This window comes from Haliotis rubra, unplaced genomic scaffold (genome assembly GCF_003918875.1).
Source record: "Haliotis rubra isolate DU_JTF1 unplaced genomic scaffold, ASM391887v1 Scf33, whole genome shotgun sequence".
Classification (NCBI taxonomy): domain Eukaryota; kingdom Metazoa; phylum Mollusca; class Gastropoda; order Lepetellida; family Haliotidae; genus Haliotis; species Haliotis rubra.
The window spans coordinates 2,116,257-2,139,157 of NW_025767002.1; the positions used below are offsets into that span (position 1 = coordinate 2,116,257).

Sequence of the window (22,901 nt, forward strand, 5' to 3'; positions counted from 1 at the left end):
GTGTTGCCACACAGACCTATATCATACATGAACCCTTCAGTGTGTACTACATTGGCGGATCCAGAGGGGGGTTCATGATGTTCAGATTGGGGTTCACCGCCAAACCCACCCCACCCGCCGTTAAACTTTGAAAATGACTTAAGACCACATTGAAGATTTTGTTTTTGCGTTGGCGGAGTCAATTGGGGTTGAACCCCCTGAACCCCCCCTTTCAAAATTCCTGGATCCGCCCATGTACTGACGTCGATATACGGGGACTTTGTTGTGGGCGATTCGACCGTTGTGTGCAGGACCGGATCTGCGACATCGAGTGCCCCGGATGTAGGGGCAAGACTGATTGCCACCACGCCGGGTCATTAATCGGACACTGCGTTTGTTCGAGGTAACTTGGATCAAATAGTTAAAACTTGCTAACGTTAACGGCGCCATGTTGTTGGACACATCGAGGTAAACATTATAGCGGAAATCTCAAGATAAATAATATGCAATTGTGTTCACTTACAGGAACTATTTTCATATGCTTTATATGTCGATGCAATAAATTTTGAAAAATAACTACATGAATAGCGTACAATGTTCCCCAAGAGGTTTATAGTATATTATATTATATTATATTATATTATATTATATTATATTATATTATATTATATTATATTATATTATATTATATTATATTATATTATATTATATTATATTGCTGATAATAATTAAATGTATAAATGGAACATAAAATATGATCTAAACTGTACGCTAAAGGGCCCTATAATTCAAAATCACTAACATTCGATATTCGACACAAAACGTACCTTCTTTATAACACATAAATTGTGTCTCGATCATAAACAGTACGAAAAACATTACGAGCAATGTAGCTGGCACGATATCCGCCCCTGGCATTAAATTATTAACTCCCATACACAATCTGTTGGCAATCAGTTGACATTGTGAAGGAAATCTATCATGCAGAATAACGAAGCCTAAACCAGCGTCGATCCGTACTTAGAATATTGGAAAACAATTACACTCGCCTGTGTAACCATTCTCCGTTTGGTTAATGAAAATTTACCGGCAATAAACCGATTTAGAGCCATCATAAACTTCGCCTTGGTTGACCGTTCGAGGGTATCAGAATGTCATGATTAACTCGTTGAGATTGGACAGGAGCGCGATCTCTGGCCATACTCGCTACAACTCTACTTCCGTCTGCAATGTTACAGCCAAGAGAGACGATCAACGGTATTGTGATTGTCCGGAAAGTAACTTAGACAGAGGAATGACTCCTTCTTGTGTCTTTCGTCAAATATCGGTCCTTTGATTGGTTACATTGTTGAGAAGGGTGATGAGTGGTTCTATGTCCATTCATTAACAGGGAATTACGTTATAATATCCTAACTGTTAAAGGTATCATTCCTTTCTGCAGCACCAGGAAGGGCAGTGGGGTAGCCTAGTGGTTAAAGCGTTCGCTCGTTACGCCGAAGACGCGGGCTCGATTCTCCACGTGGGCACAATGTGTGGAGACCATTTGTGGTGTCCCCGCCTTGATATTGTTCGAATATTGCTTACAGTGGCGTAAAACGAAACTCACTCACTATCCAGCACCAGGATCTCGTCTGTGGTACAGTAGACAGAGTGTATTTCTGGAGAGCAAAACGCCAGTAGTGCGATCCCCAGGCCGCAAGACAATAACAGAGGTCAAAAGATGGTATTTGTTGTTAGCCTGGCTGAACCTGGGCGTGAAGCAAGAGTTGGTCTGCGCGGAGTCAGTATATTGTGGGACATCCAGTGTTACAGTGCCGTATGGTATGGTATGCTCAGTCTATTGTCTGTTTGAATAAAAATAATACCAATAATTAATTTTATTTTTTTAACTTTAATTCGAAAATGATCAGTATCATACATTTGAACATATTAGGTTTAACTGCCTTAATTTATTAACAATTTATTTTTAAATATCTAAATGTTTTTGTCGACCAAGTCAACAATGTGGCATTATGATTATAGAATAACATATATAATTCATCCTAATGACCAATCTCTTCAGGACATAGTACAATAGTACATTGGTCAACAGTTCTCGAATACTCATCGACCTTCAACGTCATTGCACTGCAATTAACTGTTAATTAGTATATGATACACTGGCTAGAATTATATCTATATAGTCAATATTGTCTAACAACAGTAGGAGGCTCTTTATTATATTTGGAGCACAATCGACGACGTGAAATGACAACATATACATGCATGCCTTGGCTTAATGTGGAGAAATGTAGTTTCCGTGAAACAAACGTTCCTATATTTCTTTTTCAAAATTCCATGTTTATATCCTTTGTTTTGAATTGAACGTTCCTGGGATTTAAGTGGAATAGTTGGCTTTTAAAAACTCACATCATGATAATTGATGTTTAGCTTCAACAAAAGCATTATCTCCCATCTTGTAAAAGAAGGGTCAGAGCGTTACAGCAAATTCAACTCATAGGCATTTATCAGACTAGAATTTCAGCCGCTTGGGATGGTCTGCAATACTAATCAAATATTTTACGATTCATGTGATTTCAATCTCAGGAGAATACAATAATTGATCAGAATTCTTGACCACAACAAGTATCAGAGATGTCAGTCTCCAGCAAGGGAGATACTCTTGGTCCTGTCAAGATAATCTGTACGAGACTGATATGGAAATCACTGAAGTGGGTTTGTCATTTTCGGCCCTGAGGACTGTTTGATCCTTATTGCCAAGACTGCTGCCCATGGTGTGTGCATGTGTAGCTACAAGTAGTGATATGGAATATTGCGGTTCAGTGTCGTAAAGATGGTTTGTGACTAATGAGGTATCATTCCAAAGGATAATATGACAAAGGTCTGGTAGGATAATACACCGGACCCGTGATGATCCGGGTTACAATTGGACTTCAGCAACCCATGCTTGTCGTAATGGGCGACTAACGAGATCGCGGGATCAGGACACTTGGGTGGCATATGTCAATGTAGCCCAACTGCGATGATTGATGTTCATCATGTTGATTACTGGATTGGCTGTTATTTACAGACCGCCAAATATGACTGGAATTTTGGTGAATGCGCCGTTAAACAACAAGCAAATAAACAAACATGCGCGTCTCCTGTTTACCAGCGTCCTCTGGTGGTATTCACTATATGGGTATACCACACGAAGCCCCTGTCATGCAGGAATATTGCTAATTTCAAACTCTACTCATCTACTTCATAATACAATTTGCCCATTTAAAAGATTAATAAACACTTTAGGTATCAAAATACTTGGCAGTTCAAAGCTTCAACGGCAAAGAATGATCAGTTTTGATTACCTGTCGAAACACATTCCACAGGGAATATTATACGAACATGACAAATCAGAAATGAAAAAATGAATTAATTTTGCATCGATTCAGCCGTCACACACACCATCCGCATAAAGACACGGCTGTCTCTAATAGCTGAACAGAACAGAAGTATGACATTATTTGACACACAGACCTCACCCACATACATACTTAATTTGATAAATAATGTCTCTCCACAAGTAGGCCACAACTAGGCAGTAGGTCGAAACTTGGCCAAGCTGCATTCCGCATGTGATAAAGCGACACCAGTGTTACTCTCATTACTGCAGTAAACTAAATGTCATGTATTTCAGATTCGAAATATATATACAGGTGAACCACAAAGAACATGTTAAGACATTTAAGGACGATTAAACTAAATATGACATGTTATGGACAATTAAAAGAATTAAACATATACAAATATACTTATTTAGCCGTCAAAATATGTTTCCCCTCTTTTTCAAAACTTGAAAATCCCTGCAGGATATAAATAGAAATATGGCTGTAATAAATAACCGAATACAATATGGCATGGTATACTAAGTGTAGCAGAATGTTCTGAAACTACTGCCTGTATTTTTTATTCAGTAACCCATAAGGCCATTATGCATTTACCAACATGTGCCATTGACGCTTCAGAAAACTAAAATAAATAGACCACGGATGCATGGTCGACATGGAACTTAATTGAAATTCACCACATATACTGATTAAGACAACAAAGTTACAATCATGATTAACAATCATGATCATCAACTTTATCGTCATCATCTTCATCATAATATGTTCTTTAAAGATCCTTTCGAAAAACTGGGTATCAACAAGCATTGAATTCCAAAATTTATCATTTAAAGTATCAGCTTAAAGGACTCTCTAGTTTGTATTTTGTCCGCTCCCAATGGTTTCAGTAAGTGAATCTGACTACGCTGTAGCCATGTTCATCACAGTTTCATCACAGTAATTGGCAATGCTCATTCTTGTCCAGATACGTCACTGCAGGAAAGTATTCCTTTGAGGAAAGCATACACTCTGTATTCACACATAGCAACCCAGTGTGATATGGGGACAATCATAGTCAACTGCCCATCACGGGATTCTAGGTATCTGCTCTGCTCTGGAATCACCCAGATGTAGTCTTTGCAGTCACGGCTTTGCTCAGTCGGACGAGATGACCAGCAGTGTTATCCAATTCCAGGTTCAGAGGTAAAAGTCAACACACATAAAACGACCAACAGTATTGGCTGAGAACAACCACGTTATGCGAAGTGTATGTTCAGATATATATGTGTTTTCATGACAAAATTAACTTGAATGGTTTCAATAAATTCATTCTGTTATATATGTGAACATAGATTGCGCTTCACCTGACAGATCACTATGAAACTTGACGGGGGAGAATAGTAACATAATAAATCTCTGCTTGTTAGTTGCTATGATCTTTTCTTCTGGTTTCTTGCTTATGCCTGTGACCACAGAACGAATATTCAATGGTACAGTGTGTACATGGACTTGTTTTTACTGCATGCTGAAATCACACAACACCAAACACAATCTTCTGATAACATTATTTTCACGTGGACATTCAATATTGTGTTCAAAGCAGCCTCGTCGTAAGTCTGTATTAAGTCACAGAAGTTACGATCACCTTAGCGGTAAGATTTGAACAACGGCACCTTGAATTGTTCCACGCACACGAAATTGTAGATTATTGGTCATGATGAACACATGTGATATTATCAGAATAAAGCAGTGTGCTTATAACTATCCATGCACGTTAAAGTTAAGTCATAACCCATCTGTTATGCCCAATGTCAGTAGGTGAGTTTGATCAGTATATTTTCAGTGACCTACGTCAACCGTGGTTACCATGTTTTAGTCAATCAGGGCTGACTGGAGTTGAGGGGCGGTGGGGTAGCCTAGTGGTTTTAGCATTCGCTCGTCTCGTCGAAGACAGGGTTCGATTCTCCAGATGGGTACAATGTGTGAAGTCCATTTTTGGCGTCACTCGCCATGATGTTGCTGGAATATTGCTAAAAGCGGCGTAAAACCTCACTCACTCATTAGAGTTGACTTGAGTTGACCAGGATTTATAAATGAGAACTTATGGCAGAACGCAAAAGATAACACATAAAATGCAACCTTACAATGATAGTGTCTGGAGAAGAAACACAACGGCAATATATACTTGACGTTATTAAAAGAGCATTGTGCGTAAGTATTACTGTCAGTCATGATCCATCTGTGATACCCGCTGTCTGTGTGATATGGACCGACGTCGCCATACAATGCCATCCAAATACCTCCAAACATAAAGACTGAGCAACCTCATCCAGTGAAATCTGCACGCCATCTTGATCTCTGGTGATTTATGCGTCTGAACCACGACTCTGAACTAGCATGCTGGTTGTTCAATATCCTGTCATATATATCATAAAATTGCGGAACGTTTGTAAGATGTTAATGTGAGCGTCCGGAGCCAGAAGGCGGTCAGATTTACCTGCCAGTAACGCCGAGTTGGTCCGAGTCGTCTGCCGAAATCTGAGAACGGATCTTAGGAAAGGTTATGGGAGCAGACGACTGAGAAGCAGACTTGCCGGAAGTAGCGGTACTAAACTCAGGGTCAGCGGAATACCCGCCAGACTTATCCTTATCTGAGATGGAAATAACCCACAGGATAAAGCATTCATCTTCTCCGTGTGACTGATATAAGTCAGGGGGTAACTAACCGAGGTTTTTAATCTGTTGCTCAAACACAATAATTAATAGCGTCTTTGAAATATTTAACATTTCGCTCCAACAAGTTGAATGTAAATGGGGAATGTGTATATAGATGTGCGTCTAGACAAGGACAAATATGTTGAATGGTTATGGTGTTTACCAGGGCTGAACAGGAGTCGGTCTCAACACAGATCACTTTACTGACTAAATTGCTGGCAGTCATGAAGGTCACTCTGTAATATGTCAACAGTATGTCAAATCTGGCATTTCATTTATAGACATCCCTTTTAGACACTGTTAGTTTTCATGAGCAAAGAATCAATGGATGCGCAGAGCTCCTGGTAGCGGTTTCTAGAACATTACACTTGAGATGCCAACATTTTGATGACCAGACTCATTCCTTCGTTTAATGTCCCTTGTAATTACAGCTGCAATTTACTAATATAAATGTAAAACAGATACCACTGACTTTGCAGTATATCAAACAAGAGCGACAACATCATTTCCATAATCATAAGAAATGTATGCTAAAGGCCACGTCCATTGTACGATTCCATCTGTATCATAATCACGTTTTCACGAATCACTACCAAATAGTGATGATACCAGGTGTTCGGGAAAGTTGTCAATAACTTCTTACTTTTTTCTAATTTAACATTACACATGATTCCACATCTGAGATGCAATACTTAAGCCGCGAATTCCCTATGATTGTGTTTCCAGTGTGTGGTAGACTCTCATTGCTACTTCAGTGGACATGAATGCTTTCATCATTACGTGTATGTAACTGATACAAGATGTGATGTGAAATAGCGACACACAGTTCTCTATCCGGACCTGTCTCCTAAGAGCGTCAAGTGATCCATGAAATCACTCGTATTGCCTTGCATAAGTCGACACCATTTACACAGAGGAGTGGGAATACAAAACAACATATTACATTCTGCTTACCTTACACGACGATTGTCGACGCTATCGGTAATAAAATAGTGATGTATGGTGTGTTCCAAGGCCGACATTCGAACCTCCTTGGAGACTCTCGCTCAAGCAGGGCTTGACAACTGTGATGGAAACTGTATCGAATAATTTTTCCATTACTAATGTCATTCTCCTATCAAAACGTCGCTCTCCTATCGCTTTTGTGGCATTGATTCCGGTAACCCTTACATCAAATGCCAATCACTGCTTGATATATGCGTTACTCCATATCCTATTCAGTCAGGATTTTGCAGAATTTCAAAAGAACGACCTTGGCTTGAAGATAAAGCTCATACCCTGAAGAAATTCTTCCCAAATATTGTGATACAGGAGAACATTTATGGTGCAAGAGATTAGGTGATTTTGTCGTTTATCTACTCAACTACAGCAGAGAGAAGCATTTAATCGTCTTCATCTCTTTCCTGTAAATGACACGAATGCAATAGGACCTTTAGATGATGATGAAGAAGGTAGAGGGAGCTCGGGGGGTAATTGCCATGACGCTTTGATTGACTCCTTCATCGATTCATATCCACGCGAGCCAACCTCTTGCTGTATTCTGAAGTGAGTATGAACAAAGGTTGGGGCAGCTTCTTTGAATTCAGTCCCGACCTTTTCCAAATCGTTACCGTGAGGTCCTTCTGGATTTTATCTTCTTTATTACAGTTGCGAGATATACGATATTTACACTGAAATAAACACAATTCTTTATTATCTTCCACTCCAGCGATGTTATCAGGGGTTAAACAAACGAACTGTTCCCCTTTGCGTCAATTGCCTTCCATGTACTCTCCTCACATATCAAAAGAAGGAAATCACAAGCGTATTTAACGATGAGGAATGAGCTTAAACATGTTCCCTTTGGCGTTCACAGACTGTCAATATCGAATTGGCGAAGGATAAACACCCAAACGTCTTTAGTCGTTTTGTTCGTGCTTCCGTCCATTATGCATTCAAGTCCATGCCTATTGGGTTGCTCAGAACGTATACAAAGTGTACGCTAATAATATGACAATAGTCATCTCATCAGTAAGGGTATGGGAGTTGGTCAGTTATTTCAGATACGTTGTGTAAACGACATTGTTTAATTAGGTATAATTGATATTAATGCAATAAACAGACATGCGAAGTTACAAACTGATTCGACCGTCAAAACACAGTCAGGTAACCCTCAGCTATTCCAATATGAAGATATGGAATATGTTTTGCTTATGTATACAATACAAATTAGCAAATAAAAAATCGATAGCGATGATAGTTAGTCCAGTTCCGCATACTATTTTGGTCGTTCAAGCATCTTCATGGCACATGTAGTATTTAGTTTTTGTTTGAAATTTTATTCAGATAAAAATCAAAGTATTATTTGCTGGTATTATTTAAGGGAATGCAAAACCCATTAGGAATTGGTGTTTTTCAGGTTTAACGTTTGTGTATTGCAATTGTAGCGCTGTTCTATTTACCATTGATTTTGCCGCTTTTATTTCGAGCAACGATAATGGAATTCTAGGAAGATAACTAGCAGGGACATAAGCATAGTCTCTTGGGTGTGTGTCTCCATCTGATAATATTCTGGCAAATTTCCACGAAACTTAAAACAGGAAATGACAAACTATGACAGTGACCTGAGCTGTATCTGTTTCTGTTCTCCAGATTAAAGTTAGTTTTTGTTACAACCAAGTGTCACTTATTTCAAAGATTAAGGCTACTGTCAAACTGAAGGTCATTCAGACATCAAAAACGATAAAAGAAGATTATTGGAATTTGAATTTCATTTTAAGAAAAACGCATAATACATGTCTTATCTCGTGTTCCAATTAAGAATGTCCTTTTACAGAGGTATCAAAACCATTATTCCAGTAACAGTTTCTAGAATTCTCAACGTTCGTTGCATTGCAAAAACATGAGCGTGGTTAGTCCGCACAAAGACACGCAAGGGCTTATGCCTTCCATGAAACGTTTTGAAAGCAGAAAAACCTTAAATGTATAAAACCGGTCAGCGGTCAGATAACTTCATGTAACATCTGTACAAGTAAAGGTACATGTATGATCTAATGGATGATCAGAAGTTGTGCAATGTCGAAAACAGATGAACTGAGTTTACTGTTCAGCTAAGACAGGTAAATTAGTGGAATGGAAATTGGTATTTTCCATTACTGAACGATATGAACTAACGGATATTTCTGAAGCGAAAGTTACATTTCTTGGCCAAATTCCAGTGTAAAATTGTTCCGACACAAGCAGAAATACTGATTCCAATGCATGACATTATTTTCAATGTAGCACTGTAGATGTAAAGCACGATTTGCATATATATTTAAATTTTGTTATTTCCTTTTTTCCCAAATTTCAATTTGCATTTTCATCACTTTAGTTTCGAATAAGCCCTAGTTTGTAAAACATATGATATATGTACACGTACATTGTATGTTAAGGGTAAAATAAAGTGTGTCTTACTTGTGGCATAGGGCTAACTAGCCCTTACCATTTCTAATTACTGGTACCTTTAAACAAGATATGTCAAGACAAATGGATAGAGAGTCCACATAATAATCCGATCGGATTGTCTTAAAAGGACCACCTTTTCATTTTGTCGAGGTTTCTTATATGCATTATGCATACGACAGGAACTATTGTGGTTTCAGGCTGATGACATGTAGATCATGCAGATAACTGAAATTTGAAACTTCTTTTTCCATTTAAACCTTTTTTCCGGGTCTAAGATAAATATGGTGAATGCATTCACCCAAACTCTTTCTTGCAACGACGCATATTTTGTGCAATTGCACGAGTACATGATTAGGCGGAGGTTGTGACGGAACGTGTCTTGTTAAAAGATTCATGCATAGTTCAGTTCAGTGTTCTATTAGTTAAAATCAGCCAAATGGTACACACTTGAATGTGTGCTGTGAAACCCAAATTACCAAGAGAAAGCTGGTTCCTGAACAAATCTAAATGAATGAACTACCGGATGATCAAGTAATCTAATTAACGAATAACAGCATATCATATTATTTTATGTTTGCTTGAAATACGTTGGATCCAAATTACAAATGGCATTGTATTTTATACCGGTAATGCAATTCAAATCTAAAAAATATACCTATGTAGGGACTTATCAGTGACAAAAAATTTAACTCTCTGTTTTACTGTGTATCTATAGTGCATCCGTTCCTCATGCGTTATTTGTTGCTATTAGTGTAAAACCGCCTTTAGGATAAATCCCTAATGCATTCTAACTGTTCTACGAATGTAGTTGCTCTGAAGCTGTGGATGCTGGAGACGCTTAATTATAGAAGGGTCCATTCGGCGATGTTTGATATTCATGAGAGCTCCAGACAACTGTAAATAAACAGAATAAGGAATGCTATAATGCTAATAAACCGATTTATTTTCAAGACCATGTATTTCTTTAAGAGACACCAGAATGTACCGACGTGGACATAGCGCGTAGTCGTTATACAGTACGCACTAATGGACAAGTCGTGATACTTCCCGGAATACATATATGTTACTTAAGGTGATTCGGCTAATGGTAAATCGCTCGGGAGTGTTATTGAGGTGGTATCTAAACTGACAAGCGTGCATAACAAATGGACAAACGCCAGGAGTCGTCGGATACACCACATCTTAATTAAACATTTGGTATATTAATCAATAGAATGGCCTATGCATCATTCAAATTACCTAATGATTTATGTCACTGTGGAAGGCGATAACATATTATTTCCAGATATGTGTGAGTCTTTATCTGGTTGAATGCGTCTTCACAATGAGGATGCTTTATTTAGGTCAAAAGCCGTCTTGTGCGGAGAGAGAAGAAAAAACTATGGTCACGTTAACGGTCAATACTGGACACAGTCATTGTAGGCTTTGATAATATGTTCATGAAAAAAAACAATCCTCACAAGGAGATACAGGTTAAAACGGCAATACCACCTGTTTAAAGTACAATAGACGTTTTATATTTTCATGTTATGCCATTACCGCTTTTGCAGTCTTTGTGTGTGTTTTGTTAATAATGATATACATGTACATGAACATGTCAACGAATGTGGGTATTTATTTTTGTACTTCTGTCACGTGAACATGAATTTTTGGGAAAATTGTACAGTGTTAAAATGCTTACCGATTTTGAACCCTTCACGAATGCTTGAATTATGCAAACTAAGAGTAAGATGGGAAAGGAAACATAATGTACCCTAGCGCAATCATCTTCAGATTAAAAGCCCGTGTCATGCTATTTCAATACTCGCCTACGTATTCGTCTGAAATTGAACTAAGATAATTCCGAAGGCAGCACCTAAAGCACGTTCCATACGTTTGTACAGAGTTACAAATCTCACTGGGAGTGGGAGCGCATTTCCCCATCTAAATGACGTTTTCAGTATATATAGCAATACCCAACTGATGTTTCAGTAGAAGACTCTCGTGATATATCAAACAGCATCTGAATGGCCGGATTAGCATCTCTGAGAGACTTACCAGACCCATTCAAACTGAAGTTACGTCTTGCGATTGCCAACTGTGCAAATCGTGAGAACATTCGTGGGTACTATTCTATGTATATGGTTGTCGTCTTTGAACTGAATCCGAACTGGAACAGATAAAGAAGTTTGACGAGTCTGCAGAGGAGGATGTATTTACAAATAGTTAAGCATTAGGACCTTATTAGCTCTTTGTTGATTGATGTAATAGAAAATGACTGGGGTCTTACTGACCAATTCAATAGCGCTGATTTTGAACTATTTCCGATTAGCTTGATCAATAATCTGGTAATTTGCCCATCAGGAATGCGACATTCAGATTTCGTTTGAGGCTGCGATGCCACACTAACGTTTTTTTATAAAACTTCTCATTTTCATTAAGGCGCTATGACGTGAAGTCACAATCGTCGAACCGTTAGCTATTCAGTTGCATTTGTTCTGTCGTTGAAATCCTCGTTCAACTGGTTAATGCTCTTCTGAAATAATGTTCCTCATTTGGTCCCTGCTTTCAGCAAGCTATCAGCTTCTGTCTGGGCAATCTAACTGTTAACAGTAGAGGTGGGTGTGCATAATACACAGAGTCGGTTAAATATTGGGTCTACAACACATCACATTGAATGATGTGAAGCTCGACATGGCCTGGGCTGAAAGGATAGCTTGGCTGGTCAGATGAAAATGTTTCATCATGTAGTCGTTCTGTGAAGTTATTAGGCTCCGTGCCAGAGCCCGCTGTCTACATAAACATATTTAGCAAACGGCAATCAACTGATTATTTACCTCAAATGACAAACATAAAGAGCAATTATCAGTGACTGATTTTTTATGCTGCTTTCAAGATATATACGCTATACCATGACCTTTTGGCTCCGCGAAGACTCAACCAAAATGATGAAATTTTAGCCTACAGGTATATGATGACTGAAAAGGGATCGCAATAAGGAAGAAGTTTGGATTCGAAAGCACGAACAAGAAATCCTTGCACGCACAGGGAACGGAACTCGACAAACTGAGGCACTCCTACCGCTGGAGTATGCGTGTCTTCCGATAAATGAAAGAGACTTAATCAGATTCACACGGAAGAAAGACATCAGTGACAACAGCTATTTTTGAAGTGTAAATGATAGTCGTAAGAGGCGACTAACGGGATCGGGTGGTCAGGTTCACTGACTTGCTTGACACATGTCATCGTATGCCAAATGCGTACATCAGTGCTCATGATATTGATCACTGAATTGTCTGGTCCAGAGTCGATTATTTACAGACCGCCGCCGTGAAGTGGGAATATTGCTGTCAACAGCAAACAATACAATATATATGAAGTAAAATGGGACTAATCATAACTTGTTTTCTGCTCTTTGACAGACAGTGTGTGATATCATTTAGATCTTTAACAGATATTCTTTTACAAAATGAGAAAGAGTCTTCATCAGATTCACAGGGAACAAATATCACTGTCAACAGCCATGCGGAGTGTTAATGTAATCATAAATTCAATTTTGCTCTTGGACAGACACTGTGAAATATCACTGTAGTGTTTTACAGAGATTCGTATCCAAAGCACTGTCTTGTGTTATACAGTTATACATAAGATAGAAAACATGCTACAGCAGAATGTTTAGAATGACGTAGGGTTTCTATGTGTACATGTGGGATGCAATGTGTTTTGTTTTATAATGGATTAAGGGATTTGGACTTTGATCTCCAATAAACAAATACTGAAACTAGATAATTGAATTATTGATAAATGTTAGTATATCCTGCCTCTACTGCTGTAGCTTACCTGCTTTAAAAAGGTTTAATTCAATAAGACAGACATACAGTATCGGGGAAATGAAATTTTAGGGAAAATGAATTTCGCATCTATCTGGTGATCCGACATGAATGACATTATGGCAGCTTAGGTCACCCTCTTTTGATCAACTACAGAGTGGGTGGTTAGAGCTTCAGATGAACTCTTACCATAATCCATAAAACATGAAACATAACAGAGACTGATAGAGGACCACTACTCTCACTGGTTGTGGCTGTGTTAGTGTCTACTTGTATGTCTGTTTAGTTACAGTTAACTAAGCTAAGGCCTTCTGTAGGGCCGCCCAGTTGGTATTTCCAAAGTCTTTTGTACAGCCACAATCAATTAAGAAACCCGTTATGGTCAAGATATCCGATAGCAACTCCATCGAGAGCTTCGTCATGGCTTGAATCATGTAGGTCTTTGAGAATACGGAAGCTCACTTAATGAATGAAGGGAAAAGAGAACATATTACCTTCTGATAAAGGTCATATTTTAAGAGCTGTCGACTATTGGTCTGTTCGTACTTCAATGTGGTTGTGATAAAGGTTCATAACAGACCCAACAATAACTTACCACATTTTATTACATATACAGAGAAATCTCATTAGTTGAGATCCAGCCAATTCAGAAATCCCATCAGATGCTTCTCTATGACTGTTTCTTATATCTATGTATGTTGTATCACTAACATAAAAAATGAATAACCGTTTAATTCGAAATCAGTGTTCCATTGGAAACAGACTGAACAAAACAAACAACAAATCCCTAAGTATTCATAATATTGATACAAAATTAATTTTATAATTAAAACAAATAATGTAAATGTAGCAAATGCTATGCTACGCCTTGTCAGTAAAGTACATATTCTTGGAAGTTTTGGAGTTCAGGTCAAACCCAAACTGCGTTCGAATACCTGATTTTTTTTGGAATTACCGAATTTCACTCTGATACATTTACATGTCTTCCATATATATTGTGTCGATAACAAATCGTGTGTCATATTGTTGGGTCATATTTCACGATTCACCCATTCTACAGTACACTGAAAGCCCATACTCAGCATAATCCAACAACAGTACGCAGAATTTAAAGTAAAACATTTTCTCCACATAAAGCTAGAAAAGGATCAAATAATTCTACCCTTGGTATGAGATATCGATATATATTTATACAACGAAACAAAATACTTGTTAGATTCAAGTACATCATTTTTAATGATAATCTATTATGCTCATTTGAGCAAGCACAAAAGTAAGGTGTGAAAAGATTGAAGGAATTTGCCTGAGGTAACGTGTCTGTTGTATTACAATGTATATTAATGTGAAGTGAAAGGAGGTGAAATGCGTTCAAGATGATGGTACCCATTGCCACGCGGAGGTACTGTGCCTATGCGTTTGCGTTTGATTGCGTGAGTAAGTGAGTGTAATACCGGTTTTATGTCACCATCCATCTGGGACACCATGCTGCAGTCAAACCCAACTCATGTAATTCCCAGACAAACCAGCCACGTTTGCAGATGAGATACAGTTTCCAACGTGTAGAAAACTACATCTACATGAGTAATAACAGTAAGATGCACATAAACTAAAACATTTTATACACATTTTAGATCTCTTACACTGTTCGTGGTCAAAAGTTTCTTAAATTGGAACACAATTGGAAAATTGTGATACTGCATATTTCATATCGCTGTTGGAGAAAATTGTCACATGTAAATAACATTCATCTCCCACTGCGATTGAACATAGAGATAGGATACCCGACTCAGAAACATTATACTGAATCCAGCCGAACTGTCCTTTGGCGTTCACCTTAATGCCGAGCGCCAGGAAGGATAACTCCCAGTAGTACTGCCATCTTCTTTAGTATTTTTGTATTACGCAAAAGCACAACCGACCTTCCGCTCTCAAGGCATACGTTCTATCCATTATCCATATACAACGTTGTTTTTATTACCTTACACAACGGACCGCCTCCGTGGTGTAGTGGTTAGAGCGTCCGCCGGAGAGCGGAAGGTCGCGGGTTCGATCCCCGACCGCGTCATACCAAAAGACGTTAAAATATGGTACTTGTTGGTCCATGCCTGACGCTCGGCATTTATGGGTACAAGGACTGGTCGGCTCGGAGTCAGTATAATGTGTCTGAGTGGGGTATTCATGCTTCACTGCGGCATGGTATCTCAGTGGGCTAGCACTATAAAACCAGATTAAGCCTTGGCTAGTACAAGCAGCCGTACATACGTATACACACGCATGCACGTCGTCATATGAGCGAAATATTCTGAAGCACGACGTTAAACCCAATTTCACCTCACCTTACACAACGTGTAATTCTCATTGCCAAGAACAACATTCCGTAATTTGACAGTATATCATCACTGGTATGAACATAGCACCAGATAGCGACGGTACGGGTTCATACGTGTGGGCAATGAGTCAGTCACGCTATTCACGCCTCAATTTGAACCCTTGGTCTCGTTTACCAAAGCAACGATCGTAAATCCCATACTTTCAAATTATCGTTGACTTAAGACAGCCGGGGCGTTAAGATCTCTATGTAGAATGGATCCACGATCAAGGAGCTGTTGCCTACACATGATACATGAGAACCTTAGGGGTCATATAACTCGGAAATTTAGACGTTTGACTCTCATAACATTGCATGACCTCAGTAAGGATATAACTCATGAAACGTGAGGATTAAACTGGGAATGTACACACTATCACCTTTCCATTAATATCATTTCTTGACACTGTCCTAAGAGGGGTGTTTCAGGAAAATCATAGCCTATCTGCGGAGACCTGGTACTGGTCCTCTTGGCGATACCAAGTGTCAGTTTTGATGTTTCTTCAAACACGGTCGTAACCAAACAACAATAATTTGGTCGTTGTGTGCCTAAGCTCGTCCTACTGGATCCGTGCAGTATGAGTGGTGTTCTGGCGAATCCCGTGGCACCCCTGACTACGACCATCTCTTACATTTACTGTCATAACATCGATTGAGAGTATTAATCCCCATGCAGTGTGAAGCAAATATCGATACGGTTGCTGACATTCAAGAGCTGTGTTTTCTCAGGAGGTGTAAAACGTCTCAGAGGAGAAGGGTCATAAGCCTAAGAATTATCCATCGTATTATTGCCGTGACTGCTCTAAACTTCCAAGTCGGCCTAATCGATCTGGCTCGTGTCTTACCACTCCTCCACTGTTGTGTTCGCGTACATATCGAGAGTGTTAAAGGGTCGGAACCCTAAGCGGGAAACATGAAACCTCCTGACTGGCTTGACTGACAAACAGTAATCTGAAGTGAGTGACACGGCTTTCTCCGAGATGTGTACTCAGACACTCTGGGGAATTAGGATTTTAACTTTTCAATGCACCTGATAAGATCTCTAGTAAGGGCCACAGCCAATGTATGCTTCATAAACGAAACTAATTTTGCCTGGCATATTCTTTGAAATCAAGTCTTGCCCTTTGGGCTCGTTTTAAAAAGCCATGGAAATGTCAAGCGAGATGACGATGGCAAACTGCGAGAACTATGCGACGTCAATGTTAAGCAATGGAAATAACCAGGATAGGAGCGTTGTTGGGTGAACAAATACTTTTGAATTTCACGTAAGCCTGTGTAATTAAACATGTGCGTTTCTAAAACTGCTCGAAGCTGATGTAAAGGTTCTGGAGGAGCCTTCAGCTTCCATTATTCTTTCCCTTTCGAGGTCAGCAGTATCAACCAACGCAAAATCACAGCATTATTAAATGCTTCAGAACCTCCAGGAGAGATTGATCCAGCCAAAAGAACGAGCCATTGTTAACCTACACGGAGAGACGGACAGCTTGATTTACACGACTACCACCTTCGGTTTATAAGACATACAGGCTCGGCTTGACGATATTCTTACCTTGTTGACAACCACGAACAATTATGCTTCGGAAGAAATACTGTGGAGGTGGAAGGGTTTGACCTAGCTGTTTCGTTGATGTAACATGGGAACCACGCGACCTTGACCTTCTCCGCTTTCCGTCATGTGCTGGTATATGGGATAGAAACCTAATTAAGTTTGACGAATATTCTCGGACATTTTTCATTAAAGACTTTGTCTTACTGTATTGATTTGATTGAACTCATACTGTTTAGTTAAGAATGTATAAATCAAAAGATTCTCAGAGAGCAAATAGAAATGTTAGATTGAATATTAGAAGGTTACACGTTGGTATTTGATGCACTCCATCTCCCGATAGCGTACTCAAAACTTAGCCTCGGACGTTGACATTTGTGCTATGACGTGATATTATAGATTATCGAATTGACTGACAGTTCAACTTTGTGTTGCTTTTGTCACTTTTTATTGGTCATCTGCGCATAGCATGTTTTCGCAGAATATTCGCGTTTTGAGATAATTGCAAGTGGTGGTGTTACTTTAATGCACCCTTTTATACGAAACATATTTGCTATTGTGCGAGCAAGACCGCCCAATTACGCTGGAGGAAGGTAATCAATAATATCTGCACTTCGCCCCCATGAGAATTACTTTTACTTTTTTCTAATCGGCATCATTTATTGGTCACAATGAATCAACCGCACCACGTGGTCATTGACAAGGTCTTTTCATACCGAACGTATCCGAAACATACCGAAGATAACCGACCTCTAAATTCCATGTGATATGTTCTTATACTTTATCGCTAACATGTATAAAAGTATTCCCTTGACTGTGGACAAAAATACGTGGAATGCCAGTATGCTGAGGGCAGATTCCGAGAAATCATTCAACAGCCAACCCTTGAAATTGTTAAAAGGTCATGGAGTATGTCAACGTCGGTAACATTTGGAAACGTGCAATAAAAAATATCTGTGACGATTTGTTTTAATTTTTGTTGCATTGTGTAATCCCAAGACAGAAGAGAATTCATTCTTGCAATGCAGTTTATTTTGGACGGAGTAATCATGTCATGGGCACAGGACTTGACAACTCCTTGCTGGGAGACGTCACGTTTGTTTAGAGTCTTCCTGACATATATTATGTTTGTTTGTTTGTTTAATTGCAGTTTTTTTAACGCCACACTCAGGTATTATTCGGATTAATTGGGTTTTCCAATTCATCGACATCATACGTAACGAGTGAGTGAGTTTAGTTTTACGCCGCACTCAGCAATATTCCAGCTATATGGCGGCGGTCTGTAAATAATCGAGTCTGGACCAGACAATCCAGTGATCAACAGCATGAGCATGGATCTGCGCAACTGGGAACCGATGACATGTGTCAACCAAGTCAGCGAGCCTGACTACCCGATCCCGTTAGTCGCCTCTTACGACAAGCATAGTCGCCTTGTACGGCAAGCATGGGTTGCTGAAGACCTATTCTACCCCGGATCTTCACGGGCCTCATACGTAACGCTAGTCGTAAGATTTGTTCGTGTTTTGTTTGTTTAACGCAGCACTGGACAATATTCCAGCTATATAGCGGGAGGCTGTAAATAATCGAATCTTGACCAGATCAATGAACCAAGTGATCAACATTATGAGCATCGATCTACGCAAATGGGATACGATGACATGTGTCAGCCGAGTCAGCGAGCCTAACCATCCCGATCCTATTAGTCGCCTCTTACAAGCATTGGTTGCTGAAGACCAATTCTAATCCGGATTTTAAGGGGTCCAAGACGTGTCTAGAAGGCTACGAAATACTGTCATATATTCACACTGTGAACAGAAATGAAACGAGATACAAACAAAATTTCGGTTTAATCCAGTTGTTTTGAACCAGGAAACATAATAAACTGCAATGGTCTACACAAAATATGAAAATGGATACTGCTGGTTGTCATGCCGCGTCAACAAATACATTCGTTGTCGTTGTTGCTCTTGATGATGATGATGATGATGATGAGTATGATGATGTTCTTCTTTTTCTTCTGGTATTAAATGGTGCGTATGGGCAGTAGTGAGTGAGTTTAGTTTTACACCGCACTCAGCAATATTCCAGCTTAATGGCGGCGGTCATAAATCGTAAAATATCGAGTCTGGACAAGATAATCCAATGATCAACAGCATGAGCATCGGCCTGCGCAATTGGGAACCGATGACATGTGTCAACCAAGCCAGCGAGCCTGACCACCCGATACCTCCTACGACAAGCTAAAGGTTACTGAAGGTTCATTCTAACCTGGACCTTCACCGGTTCGTATGGACAGTAATGAGTAAAGACCTTCACCGGTTCGTATGGACAGTAATGGGTAAATTACGAAATGTGTGTATGTGTACACAGGTTTCTATTCACGGTTCATTTGCTGTTAACATGCATTCCATGCATTATACATTGACCTTTGTGGTATGCACCCCTCATGGACCCAAAAGAATCAAACATAAATACTGTTTCGTGTGCATACAGGTTAGTGAGCAAAAAGAAATACCTATAGCTTTTTGATAACATGTTTTGTCATACAGCGGTATGTATGGAGTCATTCCAGCAGCATAACGGTAAGAATCTACATCGAAAAATCGCATTATGAAATAAAACCAAAGTTGTCAATAAAGTTCTCTTTTTCCGATGAACATAAACATGAAATTATGCACGATAACACTTAATCTCATTGGTCAATGTTTCTCGTGACGTTGATATTTTACGAACGCTTTAAACGCTATATTTATACGGTCGACGTCCCCATTCGGATGTTGATTTTCTGAGCCACTAAAATTCGCTATGAATAATAATTCAGGTGTTCATGGTTCAGATCCAGAATAAGGATCTTAGGTTTGCTGGCTGAGAATTATGATCCAGAATCCATATCGAGCACTCCAGAAGAAGATGCAGAGATGGACCAGTCCGTTATCGGTTGTGCAGAGTTGCGTCCCCTGGTCGTGCTAGGAACTTGGGTCCAATTCCTATATTCGTATTCGCTATGATTGTGTTTCCTGATTTGTAAATATCATACCATGCATTGAGGATTTTAACAAAAGGTACTCATCCAAAACCTGCATCACTGCAGCCATTGCTCTTCCACATCAGCTGACACAAAAAATAAATCACGTGTGATTATTAAGTATTTGTGGAGCTATTGAGGGGTGGTTTTAGTTTTCACTGAGGTGGTTAGTATGTGCAATCTTTGTCTTTTGTGTTTTTATAAAATTAATCTCCAGATTGGCATAACTGGGATAAATATCACATCACCTTTATAATCCTACCAATATCAATCATGGGTGTCGTTGGTACAAAGTGACCATAGGGCTTAGGTGATCGTAACATACCTTAACATTGACTTACGGCTGTCGTAGCGCTGGGGTTGTTTTGTACAACGGCACCCTTAACATTATCTATTAAGTATGTTTGCATGTTATATTATACATGTATATACCAAACAGAACAGCCGTGCATCAGGAAACCATTAGCACCATATTTAGGTTACTAATAATCTCACGATAAAATGAATCTACGAAGGCGAGAACCATGGACTAAAGGTTAAATGCATTACATATGAACAAAACATCAGTTTAAATCCTTCTACGACAGATAAAAGCAAATGAGAGTAGCGCGGTTGCGTTTCTTTAAAGTTAACACCGAAGGATATAATTGTAAACTTATTTATGACGTATATGCACTGCATGACGTCAACAATTGATTGTTGCTCCACGTTTGAACTTTTGGAAAATAATTAAATTCCGAAGAACCTATCCACTTGCTAAAATTAACCACATTGACATATGACATTATGTTTTTAATTATGTTTTCTTAAGAACTGTGGTTAAGAAGATTCTTTCCAGCAAAAGTGTAGAACACGATGAGCTTCGATAGTAAATTGTGCATTTGACTTAATAACTTCCTTTTAGTTTCTAATGGAAAGTTAAATTTAGTAAATTTGATGATAAAAATAACCATTTTAGAACAATGTAATCTAAATATTCTCAATGAAGACCAACTGACACCCTGAAGGCTTTGCTGCACATCCTCAGAATTAGAACAAAAGAAGTGGTGATAAATGTCAAGTGTGCATTCTGAAATAAGTCATCAGTGAAGTGCTGAAATTGCCTCTGTGCATTTATTTTATTATGTGAGACGAAATTATCATCGAAAGAGCATACAGCGTCCGGACTGGATCTTGAATGACAGAAATATTCGAACATAAAATATATGTGACATCAAAGGTCGACCCAGCTGGGTTGACGTAAGCGGTCAGATTTCCCACACCTTGGGGCAAGTGAGCTGTTACCAACAGTGAAATGTTTTGCTTCTTCTAAACAGGTCACAGAACACAATTGCAATGAATAAGCATAGGTTTTGGTGCATAGAGGGCACATGAAACCTGTGGTCAATTTGGTAATGGTTAATTTGATCTCAGACATACGTGCGTGTGAATTTTCACGTTGTGACTCCTTGGTTGCGAACCTAGTTCTCAAGTCCTTAACGCTGGACTACCCTAATGCCGAGACACCAGCTAAAGTTTATTGGCTTTGGGTGCCATAATTTCAGACACGATAGGTCAACCTAGCTCAAATTGATGTGTACTGTTCTTCTCTAATCCCATCCAGAGTATTGTTCAGGGCGGTTTAGTGTGCCCTTCCATTTGCCGACAGACTACGCGGCCCCTTGTGAACGATTCCTCACTCTCGGTTCAACGGCTGCCCAATTTGAACCACCCTTTTCGGACATTGTACAATTAAGGTTGCGATGTGGTGGTCAGGCTGGTCAAACATGGCCACCACTCAAGCAATTTGACCTGCCAGTGTCCGCTGAATGTTCCAACACATTAACGTCAGTCGTACGCCATAACATTGCAGCGTGCCCTCATTTTTCAGTCCTTAACGAATGAGTTTGAATGCATGATTGTCAGGCTACCTGAACAGTGACAGAGCTTAATAAGATCTTAGATCAAGCTTCGGTGTTATTCCGTGGTCTATGCAAACATTTATTCCCTTTTACCCTTGAATCATTACCTGCCTCAAACATCAAAACCGACAATCAGCGACTTCTCCATTAATGGTCGTCTTCCTTAATGAAAACCTCTCGTGTGGATGGCGAGTCCTAACTGCCATCTGAGAACATAAGATCGACATAATAATAACATTACCACCAAACAGTTGGAATATGAAACGGGGCACTGCTCTCTGATGGTGTAATAAACTAGAGATTCTGGGACGAACACTTTCCGAACCATATAAAATGGGAACCGTTTCAATTTACACTGCATGTTTTTAAAAAAAATATAATCGTTATTTTGTGTCAAAGAAAAAAGTCGCTGTTCTGGTTTAACAGACATGTTACCGAATTTGTCAATTCCCGGACAAAATCTTTTTATTAATTGGATTTATGCCAATCAAAACTCAAAGGTGTCTACAAATCTAACACCTTATTTAGGAAACTAGAATAAAAGCCGTCTGAAATAATTGGTCGATAAAAGAAAATTGACCTTTGATGAAATCTTTCATTCTTTGTTCAAAGTCATAATGTATGGGATTACTTTATGCGAGCTCGACACCACGCATGGTCGCCTTTCATTATGCTGCTCAGGAGAAACTTGAAAGTTCTTAGCTCGTCTCAATAAAGCAGAGCAGTCGTGACACCATAAAGACAGAAATCCTTGTGTGAAGGGAATT

At 39.2% G+C, this 22,901-nt stretch overlaps 1 long non-coding RNA gene across 1 annotated transcript; it reads left to right on the top strand.

Annotated features, from left to right (window-relative positions):
* Positions 1-262: 262 nt before the first annotated feature.
* Positions 263-22,357, top strand: LOC124284098. The gene is made up of 5 exons (XR_006900468.1): positions 263-375; positions 4,548-4,553; positions 18,781-18,783; positions 20,179-20,186; positions 22,346-22,357. It is a non-coding gene; the product is annotated as an uncharacterized LOC124284098 (long non-coding RNA).
* The last annotated feature ends 544 nt before the right edge of the window (positions 22,358-22,901 follow it).